The sequence below is a fragment of the Aulonocara stuartgranti genome (assembly GCF_965226115.1).
Source record: "Aulonocara stuartgranti genome assembly, chromosome: 9".
Lineage (NCBI taxonomy): Eukaryota > Metazoa > Chordata > Actinopteri > Cichliformes > Cichlidae > Aulonocara > Aulonocara stuartgranti.
In genome coordinates, this window is record NC_138960.1 from 8682072 (window position 1) to 8706853 (window position 24782).

At 41.7% G+C, this 24782-nt stretch overlaps 1 pseudogene across 1 annotated transcript in view; it reads right to left on the reverse strand.

The window, feature by feature from the left end:
- LOC309713985 (partitioning defective 3 homolog) overlaps nt 1-24782 on the reverse strand; it is a 360712-nt pseudogene that overhangs the window by 236602 nt on the left and 99328 nt on the right. The window contains exon 3 of the transcript XR_014280682.1: nt 13762-13936. The product of XR_014280682.1 is annotated as a partitioning defective 3 homolog (transcript). The remainder of the gene's footprint in view (nt 1-13761; nt 13937-24782) is intronic.

The following is a 24782-nucleotide window of genomic DNA, read 5'->3' on the forward strand; positions in this document are numbered from 1 at the left end:
ACAGGGAATTAGCCCAAATTTGATACGGAGCAAAAATAATATTGCTTTACATCTCAGGAAAGAGGTATCATTATAGGTCCAAAGTTTAGAGTGCTCGCAGCAGTGGGACATTTTGACCCCTCAGTAAGGTGTTCAGAATGATGAAATATGCAAGTAACATTGGAGCAATCGCAACAGCACTTGAAGTTTTAAAGTCGTGATCATGCACTGAGAAGCGTGAACTTTTTCGCCAGAGTGTCTTTTTTCACAGTTGTCCGGGCAGACGGATTTCCATTTGAGAAACTTTTGAAGAAAGTAGAGGGCACACTCCATCACGCCAAGATGAAAGTTTGCTTACTTTTTTTCATTTCTTGACAAATTTAGATTCTGTCCTTTGAACTTGAACCGCCAACAAGAGGACCGTGGTCCACTATGATCTCAGTGCCACATCTAAAGTGAACTCTCATCATTGTGCAATTTAAGTGTTCTTAGTACTTTTTCAGCTCATCAAACACTTGGAAACAGAGCTTTTTTTCCTCGTGTTTCCTTATTAGGAGCTGCACAAAGCTGGCAGGCCGGGGGTATAAGGGAAGAAAACAAATCAGCAGAGGCACGGAAGATACCTTAATTACCATTTTCTCATTAAGTTAATAGAAAACCGAATCAAAACAACATTACATTTCTCCAAAACTAAATGCAAATGAAAAAAAGATTGAAAATATGTAAAGTGAAACAAAACGCACAAGCTTCATGTCTGTAACATTTACAGCAAACGTGAATCTTCGGACAGATCAGTTCTTTTGAAATAAGATCCCAAACTTAGGTGCAAACCACAGACTGACCCTGTTGCATTTATATTTCTGGGAGTTCTTTTGTCCAGACACAAAATATCTTTTTGCACAGAATTTAAATCGAGTGTTCAGATTGATTTACTATCATTTACACATGCAATATTAATAATAGCCTTCACATTTAATGCCAAAAAAGCATGTCTTAGATTTTATGCTTGATATTGAAATGAACCAGCTGTGCCTGCAACTACTGTAAATCACATGTAAAACTAGCCACACCTGTGAGTGTTTTGTGGGGATTGCGCTCATCCTTCATGTATCTCATTTTTAAAAACATCTGAAACGGTGACAAGATGGAGGCGCTTCTATTACTCACAAGGAAAAGGTTATTTATCTGAACTGCTGAAGAAGGCACAAGCTTGACCACATGGCAGCTGTAACTCTGTTGACATTTGAAGTGTGACTCATGTCACCACCCTGTCCCGAAAAGAGAGGGTGCCCAGATTGAAACTAGGGAACCTCTTGATCTGCAGTCAACTGCTATGCCCCTGAGCTACACCCCCTGAGATTAACCCAAGGTTGTACTACAGACATGCTGTGAGTCAGCTAGTTGTGGGTTTCATCTCCGCTACTTGACTAAATAGCACACGACAAAAACAATTTGGGCCGGCAGGCTTTAGGAAGTGGGCAGGAAATTCAAGCCCTTCATGTCAACCTGCATATGCTCTGCTGGAACAAGACACTAGAAACCAAATGAGTTCCAGGATTTTTTTTTCCTATGCTCAACATGTGTAGATGTTTCAAAGGAGACAGGATTTTTCCTACACAGCTGAAAAAACTATACGTTTTAACTATCTGCTGTCTCCTATGCAAAAATGAAGAGACTTTAAAGGTTACTTGGTTTATTTAATAGAAAAAAAAAGAATGTTGTACTCATGAACATACATTGATTAGTTTGTAATTATAAACAAATTAATACATCATAAACATAATCCATTAAAAATACATGGGTATAGCCATCAATTCAATATTATTATTAGTCACAATTACTTAAAGTCAGCAGATTGAACACATGATTCTTCCATCTACGTACAGCTGGTGTGTTGGCTGAACAGCAAAAGCTTGTTATATGCTAACATTATGTCATCTAATGCAGTGTTTCCCAACCACTGTGAAATGATCAGGTGTGCCGTGGAAGATTATCTGGCTCCACCTGATTAGTACTCCAAGCGATCGCCGTGGGTAACGGGCAGAACAATTACATTCTCTTCCCCTAGAGGGCAGTGCAACTAACTGCTCTAAGTAAATGGGTTCCCAACTGCTAGTAAAACAGAAGAAGAAATTACATAATAGTCATGCTGTGAGACGACACAGCACATAATAGCAATAGATAAATATTTGAAAAGAAAAAAATAGTATTCAATCTGACCTGGGTCCTGGAGAAAGTTCTGACTCAGATGAAGGTCCTAGCAAGAGTAGTGGTCAAAGAAAGCAAAAAGGCATACTGGGGACAAACCGAGTCAATTCCACTATACCTGGTGCCGTTGAAAAATGATCAATATGCTTCCTGTGAGATTTTTGTTGGTGGTGTGCCGTGTGACTTTTCTAATGTGAAATATGTACCATGGCTTCAAAAGGTTGGGAAACACTCATCTAATGTTGGCTTGAGTGTCCTAAAAAATCCCACTTGCCCCCCCAAATAGGTTCATATGATGTGAGAATGTCATCAGAGTCTATTCACCAAGTATCTGAGTCCAAAAATGTTCCACTTCAAAGAAAATTTCAATTACACTGGCTAACAGCAGCTAATAAAAATAGCCCCGCTTACCAATACAAAAGTTCAGCATATCCTCAAAAACTCACCTCAGAATTTCCTCTCAATGGACAGAAGTGATCTTCACTAACTCATCAGCTCATTTAAGACTCATTTCATAAAGTTTTACAGCCCAGCTGTAGCCTGTCAGGTAACAATCACTACAGATGAATGACCATCGCAGCTAGAATTATGTACTTGAATTGGGCGGAGTAAGAAAACAGAATTCAGTTGACTGAATCTGCAATGTACAGACACTTAGTTGTGAGATTTTAAACAATGTACCTTTAATAATTCACAGTTCAAGTCTATAACATAAGAGAGGAAGCAGCTGCATTCTTGTATGCAAACATTCCCGACCATGAATTCTTTTGGAAATATCAGCATGTGGTTTCTTAACAGCTGAATGGACCGCACAGGGAGTCTGCGCCATGGGTAGCTGCTGCACATTCTCAAATGAACTTGACCGTAATATTTAAATGGCTTCAAAATGAAACCACGGGTATGCACAAATGTTCTGCTTTGATCAGAGTCGTGAACGTGAGCCAAGGAGATGGGAAGGTGGCAGAGGAGTATTCTGGGAAACGGGAGGACAGCGAGCATTGAGCGGCTGAACTCTGGATCCCTGTCCCACAAGCAGGCTAGGACCCGGAAAACTTCACACAACATCTTTCTATTGTGCCACACTCTAGCTGGAGTGAGTTTTACTGCACTGTGTGTTATTTAGCCTCTATTTCTGTGAGACGGGGTATGCGGCAAGAAAAGAAGAAAAAAAATTCTGCACTTTCAATTTATCCAGCACAGCCTCATGGTGAGATCATTTCAGCTGCTATCAGCTGAAATTAACTTGCCCTATTTTCCAAGAGTGATACATTCTCTGTATTTGAAAAAAGATTTGTCCGTGACAGACGTGCTCTTAAAAACTGACACAAAGTGACTCGTTAGAATCAAAGTTTAATATCTGTGGGTGTGCGTCTGCTCGCTTGTCGTGGCGTTAACCTGCAAAACAATTATTCCGTCCCGCGCTGAAGCACACATCAACGATCTCGTGTCACACATTAGCATGTGTTCATGAATGTCTGTCTGCATGAGATGTGTGTAAACATGTATGTTTTCTTTCCACCCACATGTGGCTACACATGCATGTAAATGCTTCCCTGGTGTGCGATTTGAAGCGGACACATTTCACAGGTGACCTCCCTGCGGAAGACAATGAAACAGAAAGGGATGGGAGGCTCTTAGCAAAGGGCTAATGAGCTGGGTGGAGGAGCTGTGGGGAGGTCCGCTGGGACGAAGAGCCGGGAGACAAAGGGATGCTAAACACCCCATAACCCTTTAGTGACTTAGTGAGTCAGAGGAGCAGGAGGTATTGCTCTTGGCCATCTGTGACCCTTTTTTAACATACAGCACAGACACAATGTAAATGAAGCCCACAGGTTCTCACTGACTAACGAACAAAACAGTTTTTTTCCTGTGTGTCATTTTGTATTTGTAGTTAAAGCAATTCTTTGAAATGTTTTGAATATGAAAAGAAATGAAAGCTCAAGTAATTATGCTAATTATTCTGAAGTATAATCATTATAATTACCATGCAGTGATGTTCTTGGATTAGGACTAAAAATATAGTTAAAATGTTCCATCCATTTATATTCTTCACACGTCACAGGGGGCTGGAGCCTATTCCAGCTGCCATCGGGCGAGAGGTGGGGTACACCCTGGCCAATCTATTGCAGGGCTAACAATGAGAAACAGGCAATCATTCACCCTTATCTGCAATTTAAAATCATCCATTAACCTAACCCTACTAACTGCATGTATTTGAACCGTGGGAGGAAGCCAGAGTACCCACAGAGAACCCACGCACACCCGGCCAGACACTGGATTCAAACCCAGGATCTTCTTGCTACTCATCGCTCCACCGCATTTAAAGGCTCCACATTTTTGTACTGATAAAGAGAAACACTGCAAGTTTACCACCACATATAAGAAGAGGATGTGTAATAATGAGCTCCATGTTTCGTTGTGTTTCAATGGAATCTGAAAGACGTTAAAAAATCTGTTTCTCATATACAGCTGAGCCAGGAAACTGAAGTAAGATGCTCGCGGTTATTCTCCTTAAAGTAAGAATGAGAACTGAGCTGAAGAATCTGGAAGCAAAAAGAAGAGATCTGTTTTAATTAATGGCACAGAGGCTAACTACTGAAGACCTAAACCTCTGGTTTGGTTTATTGAATTATTTTGATCATTTAAAAAATGGGATTGTAACTTGGCAACAGAAGCCATCCCAGTGGTCAAAAAGTAAGGGGGAAAAACAGATGTTCCGAACACAGTGCCTTTGTCTTGGGTGAAATCAATCACAGGTTTTTCTTAAAACTCCATAAATATGTCCGCGTTCAAAAAACAGAAAAAAACAAACTGCATACTGAGCCTGAACGAAGATGCCATATTTCAGCTACAACAGGCAGAAACGAGACTGCTGAATGTCCTTCTGGTGCTGAGATGACACCGAGGTCAGCACAAACAAACAAACAAACTCCCTCCTCTTGCTGTCTGTCATGAGGTTATGGCCATTTACTGTTTTATCCATTTTTGCATGTCACAAAGTGTAAATGACTTGCTCGGTGAAGACCTCTGCGTGTCTCTGTTGCTTTAAGTGTGACACAAGTGACCTGCAGGACATCTCTCAGCCCAGCTCAGGAAGCAATAAAGCAGTCAACAAACTCACACACAGACACATCTCCACATGATTCAGCTGTCTTGCTAAGGCTTTACTGGGATCCTAGCAGAAGTAATAATAGGAATCGAACTGGTAGCGCCTTCCCAGCAGTGCTGAGTGGAGACTTTTACCACTCTGAGCACTTCACACTTCATTACCAAAACACTGTCTTCCCCATTTAGCGTTGCAATAATTGTTGTAATAATTAGCCATAATAAGCTCTGGATGATATTAGAAACATATGAGCATTTTTATGACTATATTCTCAGCGACTGTGAAACAGAACGCTCACTCCTCAGCAGTTTAAAGACCCACCTTGGGCGCTCCATCGCTCTCCCTCTCCACACTGCGAGCGTGAGTATGATTAAGAGTTGACATAACTAATAGCCTCTCCACTAACGCAGGTAGGGAGAGGCAGTTCAGAGTCTCCTAAGGACCAACGGGCTTAAAAGTGCTTTCAGCTTGCTAATGATGAGCTTGCTATCCCAACATCCTCTCCGCTGAGTGTGTACTCAGCTCGGAATCTACGCTGAGAGGTGTTATGCACAGCTGGAGTGGACCGCCGCCAAAGCAAGGTTGAGTAGATCTATGATAGGTGATGCAGACACAAACATACATTTGCATGCAAAGCCCCGGAAGTCGGGGAAAAAAATCCAAAAATATTTGCTTATTTTTGTACTTAATAAAAAAAAATTGTCATTCTTATTTAGGGTTCTCAGACTTGCTATCAAGTGTTTTTGTCAGTGCTGGTCTTCATAGATCTACTTGGCAGCATGAACTTAGAAAAATGATTATATTACCACATCTTACATCCCATCAATAAATGCTTTTCCTTTGCAGGAATTTGGGGAATTAATACAGATAACTCGATTGTAACACTGGTGATTTCCTCAAACAGACATTTGTAAAGCAGGGGCTGGACAACAAGAATATAGCTCTGGCTGTATTAATGTTTTGTTGAATCAGAGCTGAATAAATGTTGTTCTTGTTCAGTGTTAGTGGAGAGGATAAGCCTGTCATGACAAATGTCAAGATGATGGATCATGTTATAGCACTGCAGAGGATGAGAGAGAAACAGAGAGCCTTAAAAAAGGCTATTTCACCACCTCTTCCAGGAGTAATATATAAAAGAGAGAAAAAAAGAAACAAACAGAAAATTCGAGCTCTCCGGATGAGAAATTATGGGTTGTTTCTTAACAATTTCATTGCCTGTAATGATAAAATTCAGTGAGGGATTGACTGTGTTTCTTACATTTATTATTCCCCACAGTTTCCTTTGAGCAGAAACCAGCTACAGAACTAAGTGCTGGAGAGGGATATAAGCACTTTCTTTTGTTGCTATAACACCTTGTAGCCCATTTTCTTGTAGCCCTCATCTAATTACATTACCCAGATGCCCAGCTCATACATCATTAGCTACTCATTTTTTTTCTCCATATGAACAGTCTGTGCACAAAACATCTTTCTCTGCAACACCCACAGGATCAGAAGTTTTCATCTTGCTCCCCTGTCTAATTCCATCTTTGTTATTCAGTAGTTATATGCCTGCTAAATAAGAAACGACTATAGAAGAAGCACTGGTAATATGACACGCAGTCTGAGGTTGGAAGGTGCCTCTCATCATGAGTCACCAAAGCTCGACTGAAATGACAAAGAAGATGATTGCATAATGTGAGTTTGCAATGAAAACCATGCTTATGGATGCCATATGAGCTGCAACTTCAACACAGCTCAAATAATGAATTTAACATTACAGCCACGGGAAAGTATGAAAAATGATGTTTTCCATGTATTTGCAACCTGTATGAACTCTTCTCCCAAAAGCTTCCAAGTATTTCTAATATGCCTTGGGGAGAATATACAGTGAAACTATCTTAAATGATCTAAAAAGTCCTGCTATTATCATCATCATCATGTAGCATGCTATACTTTATTTAGCAAAATCAGTGGCATTATGGGTTTTTTTAAATGCAGGATCAAATGACTTCTATAGACGACAGAACACAGACTTTTGGTTTGGAAGTGTAAACTAGTTGTTATATACACATCCTTCATGTCTCTGTGATGTTGAGTACAATTTAAACCCATTACAGTGAAAAACAAAACAAAAGGGATTTACAAAGGCACATACAAAGAAGCAGAAATCCATTCATTCATACAAATATAGTATGAATGGGTTAGGTTTAATAATTTTCAAGGGACTCTGATTTAAAAGTTAAAGGGTTTTGTTAAAGGAAAATAAACATGACCTGAGTTGGGAGGCGTAGGTGAGCTAGCATGTCGTACTACTGTCCTTGAAGACATTTTCCCTTTTTTTGCCCGTATCTCAAAATACGTTCAATGAAACTAAAATATTTAAAAAAGTTGTCATCAGTCACTACTAAAAAATAGTTTAGATCCTATTTTTGCTCTATGTAAGCTAAAGCTCAAACATTTTCCTCTGCAGGATTGAAATCAGCAGACGAAGATGACGTGAGCTGGGTTAACCACCTGACAGGAGCAGTCAGCTGACGCACACTGCGATTCTTCTGATATCAAAGTCCCAAGATCGCACTGCGTCACCTGCTCACCACTGAGGTGAGAGATTGAAGGTGGCTGAGAGTTGGAGAGAAAGAAGGCAGATAACAGAGATAAGTATCTGTTCCTCGTATCACACCGAGCTGCACAGGGTCCCAAACTTAAACCTGGTAGTTTATCTATAATGGGCAATCACAGCCTTTGGAATTCACCCAAACCCACTGGGAGGGCCCCCGTGACAGAGGGCGCAGGCTACTTCTTAAGCCTTAAATCTAAGATGGAGATCCAGTGTTTTGTGTCACGGAGTGTCCCCCTCTCTGCTGTGACTTTTACATGGCCTTGGCTGGTGGCAGGGAGCCTCCTCAATGGCAGGCCACTAAGCCAAATTGATTAGATGAAAGCACTCCTCTTTGAAGGTGTCAACCCCCCACCTCCATCCACGAGCAATTTCTCTAATGGCATCCAGGCAACCCTGTCGCTGCAGAGCCTCGAGGACCAAGACGGGCAGAGATTCAAAAGATTCAGCAGAGGAGCGGGTCGGTCGAGGAATGGACAATTTGTCATTACACTGCAAGTCTGACTTGGCAGGGGGGTTGAAAGTTGTAAAGTGGTCAGAGTGGAAATGGAAAAGAAAAAGTTATCCATAGATTTTTCACTTTGAGCTGAACAAAAAATAATGCCAGTTTTGTAATGGATCAGTGCAATCACTGTGATCTTTTTGTTAGCCTTTTAAAGCCACTCCACATCAATGTCAGTGTACTTTTAACCACTGTCAATAACACTTGAGCTTCTCCCATTTCCTGATTGTGTGTCCTAAACAAGTGCTGTGGACTTTCTATAAAAACCTAAAAATAAAAAACACAGTAAAGTCAAGTTCAAGTCAAGGAAGAAACACAAACTGGATGTCCGTGTGTGTGTGTGTGTGTGTGTTCAGATTTCAGCTTCATAGACAATTATCTTAATCTAATTGCAAATTGGAATTGCAATGATCCAAAACAAAACATGCAGACACATGTGGTGTTGAAAGTGATCCGTCCTTGTTGCTCAAGCCCAAACAGCAAAACTGCCTGTTCAGGTAAAAATTCAGTTGCTGTCAGATTAATGCAAAGGAATGCATGTTTCAGTCACACATTTAAGTTTTCCTTGAGTTCCTTAAAGCTGTAGATACACAGCTCATAAAACATCTGCTCTCAATGGGGAAAAACACCATGGTGGACATCTATACTGATGTGGACAGGGTAATGTGTTAGGGACAAATTAATGCCACAAAAAGCCACAAAAGGCTGAATTTAGACACCCAAAAATCAAAGGGAAATACTGATGTGGCAGATATCATCACTGCAACAACTAAAAATGATACTGAGTAGTTTGAATGACCCCTACGTGCTTGCATGCAACATCGAGGCATGCTCCTAATGAGATGGTTTGACCTGCAACCTCGTGAGACGAGCAGAAATGTTTCAGAGGTTTTCTATTGGATTTAGGTCAGGCGAGCTCATGACCAGTAAATGGTATCAATTCTTCCATCCTCCATGAACTGGCTTCAAACCAAGACCCATCTGCTAGTAAAATAGCTCACTTTTATTATCTTTGGCCTTAAAGAGCTATTAAAACACTAGCTCCCAATTTGTAGCAACACTAGCATCACTGAGGAATGTGAGTTTATTCATATGAAACTTTCAAAAATAATTTTAAACATATGTTTAAAACTAAAGCCGACAAACTTCCAGCAACACAAAGTCAGCTCCTGGTTCAAATCACTGAACTGTGGAATGAAATTCTTTGAGTAACAGAGAACAGAGCATTCAATTTCGAAGCAAGCGCCATTAAGATCCGGTGTTAATTTAAAGTTTCAGACAGTTTCTTACTTCTGAAAGATTCGAATTTAGTGCGAAGTAGAGGCAGAGGCAGCTCCGGCATCCGTATAATTACGGGAAAATTACATTCATTATTGTAATTTACATCTCATCTCCAATCCAATTATTAACAGTTTGACCTGCATGGCACATGTTAGCATGGAAATCTAAAATGGGCTCCCGAGGCGGTGGCAAGAGGAGGGGTGGAGAACGGAAAGTGAAGCGAGAGGTAGAGTTTTGGGACTGCGGGAGATGGAGGAGGGAAAAAAAACAATCAATATGGCTCTAAAAGATGATGATTTTAAGTAGCCATTATTCTCTGCCTCAGAGCACAGCTGCCAAGGGTGCTGCTGCTACACTTTGATGCCTGATTTGCAATAATGCTGCCAGTAATTCACTCATCTGCATCTCTGGAGGGACCATCAGCTGTCTGTTTATCTCACTGACCATGTACATGCGATGCCAGTCAGCCTGACGCTTAAAACAAGTTTTGAGACAGCAACATATAAAAAGAGTTGATGTGCATTACATACAATCTCCCAGGAACTAATAGGCTGTGTAATACAACCCTGTTTGCAGTTTCTTGGTGAAGCGTCCCCTCACCGCTGCAACAAACAATACATGTCATTTGCTTCACCAACCTGATGACCTCTTTTCTACCATCCTTCTTCATCATCTTGTCATGTTCTCCAAACACTGCTCTTCATAGAAGTAAGGCTCATTACAGGAAACGTTATGTGCAGGAATCAGTTTTTCTGCTTAACCACAATCTAAGATTAGCTATTTATGCAAAAAAACATGCTTTAGAGCATGTTTGCCTTCAGTTAATCCAAAACGCTGCAGCAAGAGTCCTGACAGGGACTAGAAAGAGAGAGCAGATTTCTCCTGTATTAGTTTCTCTTCATTGGCTTCCTGTTAAATTCAGAATTGAATTCAAAATCCTGCTCCTCACATACAAGGTCTTAAATAATCAGGCCCCATCATATCTTAATGACCTTGTAGTACCATATCACCCTATTAGAGCACTTCGCTCTCGCTCTGCAGGCCTACTTGTTGTTCCTAGAGTATTTAAAAGTAGAATGGAAGGCAGAGCCTTCAGTTTTCAGGCCCCTCTTCTGTGGAAACAGCTTCCAGTTTGGATTCGGGAGACAGACACTATCTCTACTTTTAAGATTAGGCTTAAAACTTTCCTTTTTGCTAAAGCATATAGTTAGGGCTGGACCAGGTGACCCTGAATCCTCCCTTAGTTATGCTGCAATAGACGTAGGCTGCCGGGAGATTCCCATGATGCATTGAGTTTTTCCTTTCCAGTCACCTTTCTCACTCAGTATGAGTTAATAGACCTCTCTGCATTGAATCATATCTGTTATTAACCTCTGTCTCTCTTCCACAGCATGTCTTTTATCCTGTCTTCCTTCTCTCACCCCAACCAGTCGCAGCAGATGGCCCCGCCCCTCCCTGAGCCTGGTTCTGCTGGAGGTTTCTTCCTGTTCAAAGGGAGTTTTTCCTTCCCACTGTCGTCAAAGTGCTTGCTCATAGGGGGTCATATGATTGTTGGGTTTTTCTCTGTATCGACTGTACAATATGAAGCGCCTTGAGGCGACTGTTGTTGCGATTTGGCGCTATATAAATAAAATTGAATTGAACTGAAAGTTTGCGTAGGCGAAGAAAGCTTTCACAAACTCATCACCGTGACATCCAAATAAGAAAAAGTGTGGCTAGTATCTATGAAAAAAATCAGCAGAAGGTCAAACAGGTCTTCACAGTTTAATTCATTACTTTATGATTCTGTTCAACAATAATATCTAAAAGGTTTTTCCATGAGATAAAGAGGGTAAGAGCTCCGTATCAGATATAGAACAACACTGAGAAAACACTCTGTCTTCTGTGTAATTCACATGCAAGGCTTTGGAGGGCAGAAATAAGGTCCACACCCCACCATCCACCATGAACACTCAATAAAATTACACTGCATAATGACTACACGTTATAGTATAGTTACAGTCAAATTCTATAGTTTGTATCTACTGTAAAGAAACAGAGCAATCTACAACCACTCTGCAACACTGAGAGGGTTTAAATAAAGTTCTAAAATTTTTCTCTTAAAAAAATGTTCAGGAGATAATACTTTTTCAAATGCAGGAACTTTGATGGCTAGGCTACCAACTGTAAGTGCCTCGATGCATTTTCAATCATCCTGAACGCTGCGTTTTCAATCATTATTTGAGATATTAGATGACCTAAAATTACATACAGGTGGCCTGAAATTTTGTCCATTTCTTTTCATATAGTGTTTCCACTGAAAGATTGATATATTACACTGATACTCAAGGTTAATTAAATAAAAATAATCTCTAACTATCTCAGTCAGACATAAAACACGATTAGGCAGAACAGCGATGTCCATCTCAGTCGCTGTATTTAAGATAGCGGTGCAACGTGAGGCTTCCACAAACAGACATCTGCTCTCATTAATTTTTAATGGATTCATTTTAAGTTGTGGGAATGCTTTAGTTTGTTTAAAGATGTAATTACACACTAATCAATGTATATGAATGAGGACAGTAGTCTTTTTTTCTATTAAATAAAATGTAAACAAGTGATACGTTTCACTTTAGTTTTATTGCCATGGATTCACATGATTTAAATTACACTTAATTGAGCAGTTTGATCTGAATGTGCTAATTTTAAGTCGCTCTTTCAACACACAAACAGTGTTTAAAGCTATAAATGAGTTAGGGTAAAATCGTGGTGGTTTGTGTGAAGCTTTTTGACAGCAGGTCAGACAGCATCACACGCACCTGCTTTTTCCACGCTGTGCCTCTGGTTCACTTTCAGACTGCCACCATTCTCACGTCATTTCCATAAATCTTCACATTCTATCAGGTTGGAACGAGCTTTTGTGTCAGAGCAGAAGAGTAAAGTCAACTGTTCATTCATGTGCACGACTGCGTCAGCCGGCGCCTATATGTGCGCTTTGGCTTTGAACGTCTTAGATGTCCTTTGAAGTTTAAGACAGCTCCGCATCAAGCTCACTGGTTCCACTTCACAAGATGTGAATATGTGGACACAAGCAACATCTGACTCACCGACTTGAGCGTTGCCATTTCCTGATTGTGTGTGCCACGTGTGAGTGCGTGCACGTCCATCTTGCTCTGGCATGTGTGCTTTTGCTCATGCGTGACCAAGTAACCCACTGCGTCTCAGTTCCTTCCGTTGTCTCGGTTTCTACCTGTCTGTCTAACTTAGGGCAATGACATTCCCAGGACACCTTTCGAAGTCTCGACAGACACTCAACTCTGAATAATACACCTGAAGCATGTCAAGTATATTCACACTGTGGTCAGATTGGTGTCAGTTAGAAAAAGTTTACTTTTTTCACATCTGTTTGAGTCAGGATCTCACAGCCCTGTTACAAACAAATTAATAACATTGCTCACATTACTCCAATCCAGAACTGAATGGATGTGTTTTGACAACCTGTGGTCACCTTTATCAACACTGTGTCAGCCAAGGTGATTCAGAACAACAAAGCATAGCATTACCTAAGCAACACAGACTTTTGGGGGCTATAATTTAGTAGCTGAATTTCACACCACAAAATAAGCAGATACCCAAGGAGCTGAATGTAAGCATCAGTGCAGACCACGGTCTGAAATTATTACCTTTTGTTATGCTTGGCTTCCCAAGTAACTTTTAGCTTTCAGACGTCAGCTTTCATGTGCCTGACCTTTAAAGCTTTGCATTTTGAATGTCTGCTAGTGGCATACATTTCCTGCTCGTTCTTACAAAAGCACAGCACAGGCCTCAAGGTACTAGTCACACTGATGATAATTTTTCTCTTCTTTGCATCAGAAGGCTACTTTCTCTTTTTTATACTGTACCACTCAACAATGCCAACTACCTTTTGCTTCAAGGCAGAAAATTGACTTCACGCTTCCAAATATTCCAGTCTACAGCTCAAGAACATTTCACTGGTCAAGTAGACCTGAGAACTGTGCATTTTTTTAAACAGTTATGAATGAATCAAGAATAAAGACAGGTGACAATAACAATTAGTGGTGATGTAAATGTTGATGCTAGACTCACTGGATAGCAGAGCAGATGGGGTGACTTCAATCTCACTACTGGCCTGGTAGGGCTGGAAGGCTGATGCTGAATTCATCTCACTGGCGAAGGGTTCTGGGCTTTGTGTACCTGTGGAACTGGCACTGGTACCGTCGCCTCCATTGTGAGGATCCTGCTCTTCATATATTGCAACCAGCTAGACGGAGAGGAGAAGGAAGTATTTGTATGTTAGCATGTGCTTTGAAGAAAAAAACGAACAAATAGATGGTGCCAATGGCTTGGTAGATGTGTAGACAGACAGAGAGATAGATGGATAGATGTGGAGATAGATGTATGTCCAGATGGATGTCTAAAATCATGTCTAGATGGCTAGATAGATTGATAGAGGTCTAGATGTTTAGATAGATAGATAGATAGATGCATGTCCAGATAGATAGATAGATAGATAGATAGATGTCTAATATCTATCTATCTATCTAGATATCAATGTCTAGATAAATAGATGTCTAGATGTCTAAATGTTAAAAGAGTAAATAAAACTGCCAAACTGCCACCATGTGAGCACGCTTTTTATTCAGCTAATCTACTACTTTTGTCCCCATTCACAGATATGCATACACTCACTTTCTCTACAGTTTAATCTTGCAACATCTGCAGTCATGGAGCATGAGGTGCTCAGGGTTGCCAAGTTAGGCTCCCACAGCGAGCAGCTGCTCCATTCTAACATAGGTGATACGTTGCCACATTTCCCAGGCCAGATAGGAAGAACTCCTCATAGCATCCCATAATTATCTGAGTCTAACACACACCACTGATTACTACAGCCAACAAAGAGCAAGAAAAAGACCTCATTTAGGTTAAAGTAAAAAAGACAATCAGCTGGAAAAAAAAATCAGACTGGCCATTGCCAACTCACCACATGTGTCAAAGCTTTACTTAATACTCGTGGACTGAGAGGGATGCACAAGGAGAGAGAGATGAAAGAGATGAAAGATCCCCAAAATGCTGCACAAGCTGTAGTCTTGGAGTGAAGGTACCAATGCCAAGTTGCTTTCATTGCCAGCACAACCTGTTAATAAACCTCTCTGAAGGAGATTAACCTCTCAATCCATCGAGACAGAGCAATCAGGCAGCGGCAGAGCGATAGAGATCGTGCAATACAGGAACAATAGCATGTATATTACAGACATAAGATGACTCCCTTTTATGTCTTGTGCTTCCTCCAGGTCTGTGTAATGGAAAGCTGTGAACGTGGAGGGAGCAAACAGCTATTGTGTATCCCATATCGCATTTGTCTGAAGGTAAAAATAGCACAAGCGTTTTTCTGTGTATTTGCTGTTTTTCATCACCTCAAGTGCAGGAAAATCTGCATATAAACAAGTTTAGAAGCCCCTGCTCTTCTTTGTGATTTAATTCATTCATATGCAGAGGATGATGCTCAAGCGTGCATGTGTTTGTGTCTGAATTTATGGCTCTCGGTGAGTATGCCCATGTGGTTTACTGTTGCTGTAATTCACCACACAATTAAAGCAAACTGTTTTGTTTAGGGTATTTTTTTCCCCTTCCCCTCTCTCTGTTTCCTTGCATCCCAATGCCATTCCTGAGACACACTCCATCACCAAAGGATTTCTCCCATTTCGCTCTAATCGGGTTCCATTTCGATGCTGAAATTACATTTCTGAGGTTGTAAGGGTTTATCACAAATTTACTTAGTGCAAAAGAGAGGCAATCAGAAAGGGGGGGGGGGGGGGGGGAGAAAGAGAAAAGGCCTCAATATTACAAATCAGGCAGTTTGAGGAGGTAATATCGTGCAGGTTTGCTCACTGGGAAGTGTGATTATTAAGCAGGCAAGAAAAGCTGCTTTGCTTTGTGTTGAACTGCAAACACAGTTAATAGGCAAAAACGAGGATAAATATTGATCAGTGTGCCATTCCTGCAATCTGAGACTATTTTTAGGGGGGGCTTCTTTGAATGAATTGTTTAAAATTCTGCTCCGCCGGCTCCTTTTTTGAAGTGTTAATGATGAGCAGGCCAGCTATGCGAAGGACCAGAGGCAGCTGTGAACACAAACAAAAGTAGAAGGGCCGTCTCCAGCGGCATTTGCACCGCCCCAGCGTACAGTATGCGCGACTGCATGACTCATTAGCGACAAAGCAATCAAGCCTCCCATTCATATGTTTCTGGGAGCATTTAGCGATCCAGCAAGCCATCTCCCTGCCAGCTGCCCATTTGAGAGAAGTGGTGAATACTGTTGTTGGTGTTGTGGAGAAGTATGATTCATTTTTAAATACACCCCAAATCCCCCTAATTAGGTCCACTTTGCAGTGACGCACAGTCTTTCACCAGACACTCTAGAGAGCACTCTGCTGGTATCAGACACGTACAACTAAACTCATTCACACACTCTCCGTTTCATAATCAAATGGGTCCGCATTTATCCCGCATTCAATATTTATGGGCTCTTGAAAGTGCTCGTTCCTCCCTTCTACCCAAGAAGACATGTAAAGTTCTTTTTCGTACACAAGCTGAGGGCAGAAGCATCAAACTGCTGTAGGTCGTCCAACTTATAAAGCCAAGAAGAAGAAAAAAAGAAAATGCAAGAACTGGCTGATTCCCAAACTAGCAGACACATCTTTTGCTTTTTGCCGTGTCCGTTGTTGAGCTGATCTATTCACTGATACTATGTTCCATTAATTCTTCTATAAGTAGAGTACAGCTTCCTTTAAAAACGGCTTTTTCAACTATCTGACCTCAGACGGATGCAGCTTGCACAGCTATCTGTGTTTAATTTAAGTCTTTAGCAGCGATGGTCATAATACCACAATAAGACGATTGGTTTTTTTTAACTGTACTTTCTGCATTGTGTTTACCTGCAAGGCTGCAACTCTCATTTCTTTTCCAGAAAGGTCAAGAATTGCTTGTAGTCAGCTGTTTGAGCTGTGACCCAAAAAAAAACTACAATCGAAAGGTAGAAAAATGAGCTGGCAAACGGCCTAACCTGAGCTTTTGTTTGACTTACACGGTTATCATCAGTACAAAGTGTCTTTGGAGTACCCAATAAAGAGTCCTCGCCTTCCTCCCGCTGCGCGAGGCCTTTTCAGCGCCACCGTGTCCTCTGTCTGTGCTGTGGAGAATGGGACACACTTGGCCAGAGGGAAAGCTGACGCAATTCTTGCTGTTGACGGGACAGAGCTCAAGCGGCAACACACTGAAAGCCATCACAAAAACGCTTTCCCTCCATCTGGGAATTGGTCACAGCCACTTTAGAACTGAGACGATTTCACTTTTCTTTTTTTTTTATTCTCACACTTTCCCCCCTGTGGCTGCCGTACAGCGGCCATGGAGTTGCATTCAGAAGTTTAAAAAATAAGAGGAAAAAGTTTTTTAGCGATGAAGCACAGACGGGAACAGCATGGCTAATTGTCAAGTGGCGTGACAGCTGAGGCTGAGGATTCAGAACAGATAGGAGGGAAGAAGGAGGGAGGCTGGAGAAGAATTTTAAAAAGCCCCTGAAAAACAAGATGCTAAAACCTATCATAAAACAGACTTTTATATGATAACCAAAAGGGTAGGGAGAGAGGAACGAGAGAAGGCGAGCACATTACAGGATGTGAGTTGAAGAAATGTTCCAGTTTCCAGTCTCAGGATAAACTCTGGAGCGATTTGAAAAACCTATTTAGCTCCTACCTGCTTCAGTTGACAGAAGCGAGGGAAAGAAAAGAACTGAACTGAGTCTTATTTCATGGGCCTCTCTCTCTCTCCAGTAGGGAGCTACAACACTGCCGCTACCTTAAGCCCCCGGAGCAAGGCTGACACTCATCCACTCTCAGCTGGTTCCACTGACTGTCACAGCAGCTGCCAATCAACCGCTATCTACCTGGATGCCTGAGGGCTGCTGGAGAGAGGCAAGAGCAGGGGATGGCGAGAGATGATGATGAAGGGGGCGAGACGAGGCAGAGGATAGGAGAAGGGAAAGAAAAGAGAGGAGTCGGATGAAGCCGGGCATTCTCTGCAGTCTGGGTAGAAGATGTATTTGGAATTTAGAATTTCCATATCTATAACACAGAGAGCACTGAGACAGGGCACCGAGAAAAGAAAAAAAAACAGAATCTCAGGGAAGCCTTTCATGTTGGCCTCCTTTGATCTCTATCCAGCTTTTGGCAGCAAGGTGGAGAAGAAGAAGAAGAAGAAGAGATGGAAAGGAAGCGGCTGAGGAGGGAACGAGGAGCTGTTTTGACAACCAAACCCCCCCTCCCTCCCAAAACTCCCAGATACATCCTTCTACCCACCCACGCACCCCAGCACCTCTGATCTGTCATGAAGCCCGGGCATTAGGAGTGGCACTGGTACAAAACAGCCGTCCCAAGCGCTCACAAAGTGGTGCTCCGAAGACACAAGACAACAGAGGTTATTAGAAGTCACGGGGCAGCACTCGCAGTGCCAGTGAAAACATGTAATACCTGCACTGCAATGCTCTGACGCTAATCCATATCTGCCACGGCAGCTTTTTTACAGCCCAGTGGAAGGGACGCCTGACACGAGTCAACCGGCGGCAGCCCCCCCATCCGCTCAATCCACACCTTCAATTAAAGAGCACATCCAAAGTCGTGCCAGCCTGCAACCTGCTGTGAATATTTATTGCTGTAGCTAAAAAGTCTCCCCTTAGAGGAGAGATTATTTATTCATTTGTCTTACTTCCCCCCCGTTCCATTCACATCACATCCAAATGGTAAAATTCAATGTGAATCTAACAAGTACTGCTTACAGCTTAAAGAATAGGCACATTTGTCTCCTGCAGTTGGATGTGTGCGTGTGGATGTCGCTCCGTGAAAACTTCGCATATTTGTTATGAGATGAACGAGGGAAAGATTAACACTTTGCTCAGTGCATTATTCAAAATGATAAATGAATGGATGCCGCGTTGTTATGCAATGTCTGCGGTAAGTCATATATACTGCCTCTGATAGCACAACACCACACACCCCCACACCCACACAAACAGACCAGGTTTCATCTCCCCTCCCTATCATTTATCATCATTTTATTGCAAGGGCACCAGGGGCGCAAAGTTATTACGGGTACAGTAGTGGTGGAAACTGTGAAAGCCACTTACTCCACCAGAAACTCCAAGGACTCGAAACTTGTTGAGTAATAGCTACGAGGCACCATCCCTCATCCACGCGCCAACCATCTATCCATCCACCTGTCCATCTACCGTTCACCTCACTTGACATGCTCATTTAGTCATGAATCCCGCATGCATCCATCACAGTGTACACTTTTTGATCATGTATTGGCATGCAAACAGATCTTAATACACCAATGACGCATCTTTCGCTGCTGAATCGGTGTCTTCGTTTTCTCATTTGCCTTAATGCACTCCTCTAAGAGAACATGTGTCATGGTTTTGGGCTTGGATCTGAGCTAACCCATTCAAAGTCCAAAGACACACAATAAAACAAATTAGCTGAAGCATTAGATGAACAACTCCCATGTTTTGTTAAGCAAAATTATTAATGGAGTCTGGCGGAGGGTAATGGCTTCATTTTCTTGTTGTAAAGAGTGTACACTTAAAACGCTATTGATTTCTAGTGGCTAAAATCCGTTTTACTGTCTGCTGCTGCCAGTGTCCACAGCAGCATAATACTTTTGTTTCTGCTTGTGGGGCTGGGGGGGTGCTTACCGCCAATCTACTGTAGGTTACACACTGACACAGAAACTAAACACAGAAACAAAACTATCCCAAAATAAATGAAAACGGGCTACCTAGTTATTATATCGTTATAAAATACAGTTATTACTAATTAAAAATGAAAAATATTTTAAAATGTTTTCTGACTGGTAAATGAACTGGTTTCTATTTGGCGCTTTTCCACTCTACCTGACCAATCACAAGAACTTTTATTTCTATGCTTCCTAGCTAACATTCGCACACATTGATACTCCAGTCGATGCATCAGAAAGCAACAGGTTGGCAGGCGAGGGATCGAACCGTCAACCTTCCAATTAGTAGTATCTCCTGAGCTACAGCCACTGAAAACTGCACTGGTGCCAAACTCCCAAAAATGACGCAACCCGCAAAACAGAAATTGTTTTATAACTGGATGCCACAGACATTTTTTCCCTCCTCATGTCTTCTGACTGTTTTTCTACTAGGTTTGCATTTGGCTACAGTCAGTGTCACTACTAGTAGCATGAGGTGACACCTATTTTGTGTGTGGAGAAAGAGGATGAGCACTGCCAGAGTTACAAAATGACCTCCAGCTGGAGGCAGATGTCCGTGACTAAACACAGAAACACACTTCATCAGGTTGTCCTGAGGGTCCGATATCCTCTATTGGGCCAAGTGCTCACTGTTTGGCACTATGGAGCCTGATTGGCATTTGCAATAAAATAGCAGAATTAGCAGGTCCACCACTGGAGCCCTGTGCTTTTCACAGACGGGAGCAGGTTCACCCTGAGTGACAGACATGAAAGGATCTGGAGAAGCTGTGGAGAACATTATGCTGCCTGCAACATCATTCAGCATGACTGGTTTGGTGGTGGGTCAGTGATGGTCTGGCGATACATGTCCACGGAAGGACATGCAAACCTCTATAAGATAGGTAGAATGAAATCCTTGGACCCATTTTCAGACCCAATTTCACTGCAGGTTGATAAAATTCCCATCAAATGATATGGCGTCCTTTTATTCCTAAAACATTACCCAGTCCGTAATAGTGAAGATATCCAACATGACTTTTTCCCATTGAGATCTGATGTGTTTTCAAGTGTTAACTTTTTTGAGCAGTGTGTTTTGTTTACAGTCTTCTCACCAACCTTGTTTGCCATCTTGGGCATTTGCTTTGAGGTTTGCTTGTCTTCTTCTAACACTTCTCCTGTGTTCTGCATTTGCGTCTTTTAATCTGGACCCCTTCATAATGTGACCTTTACTTGTAACTTCTTTTTAATGATTGACTGAAGGCAGCATTGTACTTGCACAAACCTTCCTCCTCGTATGCCAGAGTTCTCACACAGCTTTCAATATTTAATCTTTTCCCCCCGTCCATTATTTCTCACACACACCATGTGTAGAGCAAACCAACAAAGTGCTTAGTCCTGTAGTTTTCCTGCTTATTAAGACCATCAAATATTCAGGGAATAAGTCTCCAGCACTCTGGCCTGCCATCACTAGCACTCCAAATAACCCTCAAATGGCACCCTGCAGCGCTTTAGAAACATATGCATATTTCAGGTGCTGCCACATGGGGTTGATACAAAGGAAAGAAGCTCTCCAGAGGCTGACTACAGCAAGACCTGAAATGATGACACACACCTCAAAGCGAATGTAACGTGTAAAGACGGTGCAGCACAAGGATGAATCGCCTTCAGTTTAATGTTTTGCACCCTCAATTGAAATTTGAATAGAAATATGAACTTCAAATACATGTTAGGCTTAAGATTATTCAGTTGCAGTAAACATTAAAGCGTCACCAAGACTCACTACAATAGGCATTAAGTTACATGTTACGACGCAAGATTATCAGCTTTCGGGAAAAGAACAGTCAATTTTGCTCCAGTAGCAGACCTGCACAACACAAACATCCTTTCTCGCTTAACGCAGTGGTGACACGTGAGGGCAGAGGAGGAGGGCGGTGGGAACGAAAGGCGAGGGCAAGTTTGTATGCCAGTGTGCAGGAAGATGACAGGCTTAAAGAAAAATAATCCCTAAACAAGCAGACGTAAGCCCCAAGATTGGTTTACGCCGCCGTACAGGCTAAAAACATTAAGTCATCATTTCTTTCACTTTTTAAAGGAAAGTAGCTCGACAGGTATTCATGACTTGAAGGGGGGAAAAACCCCACTAGGTGGGAGGGGTGTGGAAGTGGACGAAAAGGCAGAGAGAAAATATACAGAGCAAGCAAAGTTTAACCAGATTAGAGACTCATCCCTTTTCAAATCCACAAGGCTAAATTCCCGTCCCTGCCTTTGAAGTTTTCCTCCGCGTTGGGGAAAATGAATTCACACATATCGGGCCGCCGTGAGTGTGAGAACTACCTACGCAGTGCTGACTGAAGGGAAAAATTCCTACGACACCCCCGATACGTTCTTCCGTGTATATTAATACCTCATAACCCTCTGGTCGCATGTTTCAATTCAACACCATTCAAGTCTGGGAAATAAATTTCACTTGTCTGAGGGCACACACACACACACACACACACACACAAAAAGGTCTTTGCTGCACATCTCTGGGAGTGGAAAAAAGAGAAGCAGCGAGGAGGGAGCAATACAGAAGGAAAAGTGATGACATATTCATGAAAGCAATTAGGGTGGGTGTCCATAAGAAAGCAAGAAACACGATAAGCATCTTATGGGTTGAATTGCCATCAATCACCTGACAGTAATTAACACTGTGCAGACACATGAAATAATGCTGAACTAATCTCGTTCCACCAGCCAGATACACTCTTAAATGTTATCATATTAATTATCCTATTCCAGTCTAGGTAAGTGGAAATCTTTGCCTTTTAGAGACGTTTTTTTTTTCTTTATTTTACCAAAACATCATAAATGCAAAACTATTCTTGTTCTGTTGCTTGGGCTCCCATTTGTTCCTTTATACGAGATACTCAGGCAGGCTGCACTGAGAGCACACGCTGTACCCAAAATAGTTTGTGGAGTCTAATCATTTGTTTATTGTATCCTCTATCGATTTTCTTGCCTTACTGTATTCATTTTGCTGTCTAAACAGAGCGGCTGAGGGCACCTTCAGGTGTTACGCCCTCGAACTGGTCTTAAAGAAATCAAATCAATGCAATGAACCTAGCTGCTCTCACGGTCTTCATCCAGCCCACCCCCACCACTCTGTGCACATTCCCAATCTAATAATGCCTTTCCTCCCCAGCCTTGATTCACATGCAAAACAACAGCCAGACACTCTGTCTAGGGGGTGCACTCACACACACACACACACACACACAGAGATAGAGTTATGTGAGCACACATACCTGCCAAGGCACAAACAAACTGCAGATACACAAAAGCACAAAAGTCTCAGTTTATATATTAGTATTCTTCTCCCAAAGCATTAGAAAAACCCTTAGTCTAACAGTGCCTTTCAGAGGGAAGTGCCCTTCAATCTTTCATTGGTTATGCACAAAGCTAGGAGGGAGTAATTAAAAACTCTACATCCAGGGACCTCGGCACAGAGAGAGAGAGAGAGGACCAAGAGAAAAAAGGGAAAGCTTCAAACATTTCAGGCCTCCCTGGTGAAAAGAGATGGAAGGAATCAGTAGTAGAAAGTGGAGTGGAGCAGACAGAGAGGGAGGGCCTTATCCTTGACAAGGCCATACATCCTCTGTTGTCAAGGCGGATGGAAATCAGGTAGTCATACCTTTAGCGAGGCCAGAACCAATCATTAATCAGAAATATTTCACTTTAGGTTTGTCATATCGTATACGCTTGTCCTAAGTGCTTAAGGTATTATATGTCGCAGCAAATTAATGAAAACATCTAAAATCTCTGGCTCTCAGAGCACGACATCAATAGTTCCTCATGTGTTGGAGAGATGCAGTGCTTTTGCTGTAACTGCACAGGAAATGTTGTGATGGGACAGGGTGCTTCTGACACACATTTCCAAACATACTAGTTGACTTTTGGAAGCATACAATATTTCTATTTGTGCACAATAACATAATAATTTAAGAAAAATCAAACATTACCAGGGTCAACATTATTAGCCCACTGTACAACCGACCTTCTTATTGCACAGTGCTATAACTTTGTAATGCTCAAAGCTTGCAAAATCAAGCTAAATCAGAAGGTTAACTTTCTGTTTACACACAGTATAATAACTTCAATCAGGGTTTGAACTGTCACCGGAAAAAGCATCATGCCGAAAACTAAAGAAATCAGTTTAGACTTGAGAAAAAGAATTGCTGATGCTCACAAAGGAGGCGATACAAAGTTATCAAAGCGTTTCCAAGTGTCAAGAACTGGAATGAGAACTATCATTAGGAAATTCAAAAAGAGTCACGCAGTACAGAGCAAGTCTGGCAGAAGTAGGAAGCAAAAGATTTCAAAGACTCTGGAAAGAAAACTAGTGAGAGATGTGTCTAAAGACACCAGAACAACTTCCAAGACGCGGGCGAATGAGTTAGCCAAGTCAGGAATTATAGTCTCAAAGAAGACAATGACTAGAACCCTGCACGGGAATGGACTGCGAGGCTGCAGACCAAGAAAACCTCCACTTCTGCAGAAGAGACAGCTTCAAGGAAGACTGAAGTATACTAAGGATGACCTATAGAAAGATTCTGCATATGGGAAGTGTTTCCGTTGATTATATGAGATGAAACTAGAGCTCTTTGTAAACAAAGATGCTACTTAAGTTTGGGGAGAGAGGGGAGAAGTGTACAACCGAAAGAAGATGGTCCCCACAGTGAAACACAGTGGTGAGGAATTTCATCATGGTGAAAGGAATCATTAAGAAAAAAATGAGTCTTGGTAGTTCCTCTGTCTTCTAAAATGGCAACAACTCAAAATGTTCTTAGTGAAGAGGTGCCTTCAGAAAACCAAAGTGAATGTTCTTCACTTGTAGCCTGCACAAAACCCTGATTAAATCCCATTGAAAATCTGTGGGATGAACTGAAGACCAAGTCCTGGTACACCTGAGGAGCTTGAGAGATTCACCAAAGAAGAATAGGCTGGGCTTGCTCAGGAGACATGTGTGAGACTTCCTGAAAACTACAACAAATGACTGCAGGCTGTTATCAGGCAAACAGAACACACAAGTGACTATTATCATCGGGGGGGGGGGGTTGTTTCTGTGTGCAAAGTAAAATAAGCATCCAAAATAAAAACTAGGATGTTTGGAAAAGCTGTATAAAAAATTATTTGCTGTTCATTTGCTGTGTCACTATTTATGGGGTAAAACTGTGGAATAGTTTTACTATAGATCTACAGCAATGCTCAGGAATTTTCGAAAAAACTTCGAAAACTGATTTTGGAAGAATATGATACCGATAAAGATGATCACCCATTGTATGTATAAAAATATCAAA